Source organism: Schistocerca nitens, chromosome 7 (genome assembly GCF_023898315.1).
Source record: "Schistocerca nitens isolate TAMUIC-IGC-003100 chromosome 7, iqSchNite1.1, whole genome shotgun sequence".
Taxonomy (NCBI): Eukaryota; Metazoa; Arthropoda; class Insecta; order Orthoptera; family Acrididae; genus Schistocerca; species Schistocerca nitens.
Window position 1 is genome coordinate 345,446,099 of NC_064620.1, and position 5,404 is coordinate 345,451,502.

Sequence of the window (5,404 nt, forward strand, 5' to 3'; positions counted from 1 at the left end):
ACGCATCTCCTAGCAACTGCACGTCCGCTTCATCAGCCCTTTCGCATCAGGAAGAGACTCCAAAATGTCACGTTCAACGAACCTCCGTGTTGTGCACTGTCTGACAGAGTAACTAATAGAATCCACAAAAAAAAAAGATCCAACCTGCTACGGTTGCAGAACAACGGGTATACCTGATCACGTCCTACTGGATTGTCCACTTTATGAGTTCTTGACGGCAAAAGGAAATTGAACAGTCCGATCTACAACGCAGTATGTTGAGAGCTGAAACTCCGTTTCTTCAATGATAAAGCTAGTTTCCCACACAGCTGGTGAAATAGGAATACTACGGTACGCCTTCACCCCCTTCGAAGTGTGAGAATGAAGCGTGACGTGTACTAGTAACTGTAATTACTTAAGATTATTCAAAAACAGCCGTAGTACTTGTCGCCCTTTCCGTGTATTTTTCTAATGACCACGAATTTCTTTCCTTCTCCTTTCCATTCTCCTTTTCGTTCTTCTCTCTCATTGTTTTGCTACTAGTTCTCTGTCACTCTTAATTTTTTCTGGAATATTAAACGCAGAGTAGTTTTCAGCAATCGTTCTAATGGATAGATTAATACTGGTTCAATTCTAAGCAGTTTTTAGAAGAACCAAGTACACGGAAACGCATGTTTCCCGAACGGTCGTCCGCCGGTAAGTAACGAGGTTACCAGTGTATAAAAGGTACTCTAAAAAAATAAAAAAGCAGTGTTTTTGTACCATTTTTTTCAAAATGTAAAGAGAAAAATTGGTCCATACAGTTACAGCTTTTCCAAAAAATGTCAAGAGAAATGTTTCTCACTGATACAGGATTCTCAGGAACGAACTCTCGCATAAACTGCCAACAGCAGGTGAATGCTAATGTTCGTAGTGCCACACAACGAGTACTCAAAATGGCAGAACCGTGTACTTTCCGATATTTAGTAAGAGGCTGTTTTCATTTATACTCCAGGTCCTTGACGGCAAGGAATTATCTCGTAGTTTGATTGAGCTGATGATGGATCGACCGAGTAATGTTTCTGGATGCTCAGCAACTACGACTTAGAAATCTTACATAAAGTTATCAGGACATCTCACATTTTTTACGTAGATAAATCGCTTCCCACTGCTTGATGTATACAGGCGACCTACACTATATACGACCTGTATTTTATTCTGATGCAAAATCTAGTTTATTACGTTTCCCCAACGGTGCTTACATCTTCAGGGTGGTAATTTGTCAAAACTGCTTTAACATTTTTTTTTTTTGTATTTTCGATGATGATTTATGCAATATAGTTTTTCTTTCGACCTTTTAACACTGTCAATAAAATGAGTGTTCCTCTGTAAAATCCTGTTTACGCTGCAACTACTTTTCAAGGGCACTATTAATTTAATGTTTTGAACAGTACAGCAGAGAGAGGGAGAGAGAAGAAATATAAATGAAAAACTGCAGCACAATGGGAATTCCTGAGTACACTGAAAAGCCAAGGAAACTGATACACCCGGCTAATATCTAGTAGGGCCCCCGCGAGCACGCAGAAGTGCCGCAACACGACACGTGCCTTCCAAGTGGATGTTCGGTAGTGGAGCTATACTATTCTTACAAAATCGAAAATAGACTACATATAGAATACTAAGTCAAGTATGCCAAGAGATCTTGATGAAATTACAAGAACTTGTGATCCCAACACCAGATTAAGGTCTCCAAGATATGAGCAGTCCGCAATGTTTCATCACTGCATCGGAGCTCTCGGTGTGAAACAGATCAGGATACAAAATCCAGAACACTCGAGTTCCTTTTACTTCTCTTAAAATCATTTTCTCCCCTGTACTGCTGTTGGCGCTATGTACGATACCTATTGTTATGTCCGGGTAGCCTTTCGCTCCGAAAAGACATCGACTCAATCATTTTCAAAGACTCCGCTGTATACGAATAGCTCAGTGAAAAATCTTCTAGACATTGAAACAAAGACCTTTAACAGAAAAACTTCCTTACATGATCCTATGTGATGGCGCATTTGGGCTGATGGAAAATTTAATAAGACGCTACGTCGGAAAGCTGCTGACTTATGAAAAAAAAAAAATATATTTAACTACTGTGTAACTCTAGCAGCTAGGTATGATGATTGCACTTCTTGTACAGCGTATACTGATTGGAGAATACGAAATCACTCATTAGATGTTAGTGTGGGTTGTGCCGAACATAATGTAAAGTCGATTGCAGTATTTCAAAACTATGTTTGAATGAGAGATGAATTTAAACATGAAGATACCTCACATGAGTAAAAATGCCTAAGTATAAATGCTACCCACAATGGGCGATCCACATCATCAGCGGGCTATATTTACGAACTATTTTGTTGAGGAAGGTAATCTTAAACATACAGATCGTACTATACGAACGGAGGTGCAAAGTGTACTTCTTATCCAAACTGTCCTTTTTTCGCCAGTAATTTCCCTCAGAGATAATCAAACCCAATTCTTCCCAAGTTCGCCGCCTCTAAATTCTATTTCTATACAATACCGGCGCAATATCCCATAATGATATCCTTCTTCCGACTCCGTCAATTCCTTCCTACTCCGTCAATTCCTTCCTACTCCGTCAATTCCTTCCTACTCCGTCAATTCCTTCCTACTCCGTCAATTCCTTCCTACTCCGTCAATTCCTTCCTACTCCGTCTTTGGTTTTATTCATGCTCATATGATCGGTTGCATGTTGAATGTTATATGCCGAAACATGGGATACGAAAACACCCGTCAGATTTTCGTGATCTGACTGCTGCGAGACACGTGCATTTACTCCACACTACTGTGTCAAATCATTTAAATTTCGCCGGCGACTCAGATGGCTGTAAGGTTACTGACAAATATCGGAAAAAGAAATAATACAACCCCCCTGCACGCCCAAGAAATCATGGAACAAAATAAAACAACTTACTTTACTACATACGGTCAGATTTTAGAATCTGATTATTAACCTAAAACTTACACATGGTGGCTGAAATCACATCAGAGAGAGGGAGGAGAGAGTAGAAATACAAATGAAAAGCTGTAGCACAAAGGGAATTCCAGAGCACCGCTTGAGCTCTGCGTTAAGTACACTGAAAAGCCAAGGAAACTGGTACATCCGCCTAATATCTAGTAGGGCCCCGCGAGCACGCGGAAGTGCCGCAACACGACACAGACTCGACTAATGTCTGAAGTAGTGCTGGGGGGAACTGCTACCATGAATCCTGCAGGGCTGTCCATAAATCCGTAAGAGTGCAAGGGGGTGGAGATCTCTTCTGAACAGCACGTTGCAAGGCATCCCAGATATGCCCAATAACGTTAATGTGGCCAGCAGAAGAGTTTAAACTCAGAAGTGTGTTCCTGGAACCACTATGTAGTAATTCTGGACTTGTGGGGTGTCGGATGGTCCTGCTGGAATTGCCCAAGCCCGTCGGAATGCACAATAGACATGAATGGATGCAGGTGATGAAACAGAATGCTTACGTACGTTGTATCTAGACGTATCAGGGGTCCCGTATCACTCCCAACTGCTCACGCCACACACCATTACAGAGCCTCCGCCAGCTTGATCAGTCCCGTGCTGACATGCAGGATCCATGGTTCATGAGGTTATCTCCATACCCGTACACATCCATCCGCTCAATACAATTTGAAACGAGACTCGTCGGACCAGGCAACATGTTTCCAGTCATCAACAGTCCAATGTCGGTGCTGACAGGCCCGGGCGAGGCACAAAGCCTTGTGTCGTGAAGTCATCAAGAGAACACGAGTGGGCCTTCGGATCTGAAAGCCAATATCAATGATATTTCGTTGAATGGTTCGCACGCTGATACTTGTTGATGGCCCAGCATTGAAATCTGCAGCTATTTGCGGGAGGTTTGCACATCTGTCACGTTGAACGGCTCTCTTGGGTCGTCGTTGGTCCGTTCTTGCAGGATGTTTTACCCAATTCCTGATATTCACGGTACACTCGTGAAATGGTCGTACGGGAAAATCCCCACTTCATCGCTACCTCGGAGATGCTGTGTCCCACTGCTCGTGCACCGACTGTAACACCACGTTCAAACTCACTCAAATCTTGATACCTGCTTTTGTAGCAGCACTAACCAATCTAACAACGCCAGACACTTATCGTCTTATACAGGCCTTGCCGATCGCATCGCCGTATTCGGCCTGTTTACGTATCTCTGTATTTGAATACGCATGCCTATACCAGTTTCTTTGACGCTTCAATGTAATATGGCATCATGCCAAAGTGTCTCCGGCACAGCGTACGTTGTACTGAATAACGACACATATTCATTTCATAAGGCGTAACGTTTTATTTCTCCTTACAGCAACATCACGACCCACAGAATAGCGGAACAAAGTGCTGTATAATAGTGGCGAGCGTGTCTCATTGCTGTACCCCCATACCCTTGCCAAGAGACGCTCGCGAAAAATCTTGCCATATACATTTCGTACTCGACTGATGACATCATTTCGTAAGCTCCTTGCTCAATGATTAGTGAGACGTTGTTAAACTGTTAGCAAGAAAGCCGATAAGCAGAGGACGCTAGAACGTGCCAAAGGAATGGAATGTGTAGGCTCATCAGGCAACATAAAATGTCATATATAATTTCTTAAACCGCACAACTGAGGTATAAACAGAAACGTTTTCGTTTGTATAGCGAGTAACGAAGGCCACAAAATCGTAGCATACTTCTTATTTGGATTGAAGTAGTGTTGTAAAGATCATCCGCTTTCACATTCCATGTCTTTCTGCACATTAGTAACAACTATTCCAGTGACTTCTTTTTTCATTTGACCTCTGCTAGATGTAACAAATTAATGTTTTACTACGACTCTTACAACATAATGTCATTTACTTCACGTATAGGGTCACAAATTTATCGTCATCAGACATCAGTCATGCTCCAGTATATGAGGACATTTTTTTATAAAAACAGATCTGACGATGGTCATTATAGACCGAAACCGGTAGTCTGATGGCAAAAATTTGTGACCATAGACGAGAAGTAAAGGAAATTTTTTCTATATTCGAGCCACTGTTCAATTCGCGACCATGTCACAGGTTGTGAAATCTTACTACACAGACGATTACTTCTGATTCATTTCATGGAGTTTACACAACTTAAGTTCATCTTTTAATGTTTTGCCTTTCAAGACAGTAAGATGAAATACTGCACCAACAACTTTGTACTACGTTGCTGTCCTTTCCTTTAAGAAAGGACCTTAGACACTAAACTTACGTAAGAACTTTGAGGAACCATGCCTGGCAACACTTGTTAAGAGTTGCAGGAGTAGACACAAGATTTATAACCTGGCATCGGAGCACAGCCAATGAAGCTGTAACTCACAAAAGAGTAACGTGCCATCTCCTCAATTGGTA